The sequence below is a fragment of the Crocuta crocuta genome, unplaced genomic scaffold, assembly GCF_008692635.1.
Source record: "Crocuta crocuta isolate KB4526 unplaced genomic scaffold, BGI_CrCroc_1.0 scaffold500, whole genome shotgun sequence".
Classification (NCBI taxonomy): domain Eukaryota; kingdom Metazoa; phylum Chordata; class Mammalia; order Carnivora; family Hyaenidae; genus Crocuta; species Crocuta crocuta.
In genome coordinates, this window is record NW_027531913.1 from 346,520 (window position 1) to 347,138 (window position 619).

Consider the following 619-nt stretch of genomic DNA (forward strand, 5'->3'; position numbering starts at 1 on the left):
GAGACATTCTGGAAAGTCCTGCTACTTGAAAACAAAGTATTATGCTTGGGGGCCATTCAGAGCCCCCTCTCCCATTCTCTTCTCCCTTCCTCTGGCCTTTGGAGTGATGGAAAGGCTGCTTGCAGGGGCCGGGAGGGGGCGAAGGAACGTGAAGCGGGATGGTGAGGAAAATGCCTCCTACCCACCCAAGCAAGAAGTGTGGTCCCTGGCGAGGACAAGGAGCGGCCCGGCTGCCCTTTTCCCCAGAGCGAGGTGGCCGTCTCTGTCTTCTGGGGTAGGAAATGGTGTCTGTAATTCGCAGTTATTTCGTCTTTCACGTAGCTCCCTTCTTTCGAAATGCAANAGAGGGAGGAGGAGGAGGCAAGGCGGAGAGCCGGGAGTCCGGGAGCTCCGCCGACTGACCATTAGTACCAGCACTTTTATTACTGGGGGACAGGGTGGGCGCGCAGGTTGAGGGGCGCGCTGCAGAACTGCTCCAATACACTCTGGAGCGACCCTGAGGGCAAGAAGAATGATCCTCCACGGACGCCTTTTGGGTGGACGTGCCCAAGACGCACACTTGGACCCCGCGGTCCCGCGGCAGCTGCAGTGATGGGGATCATTTAAATGGCTCTTACTT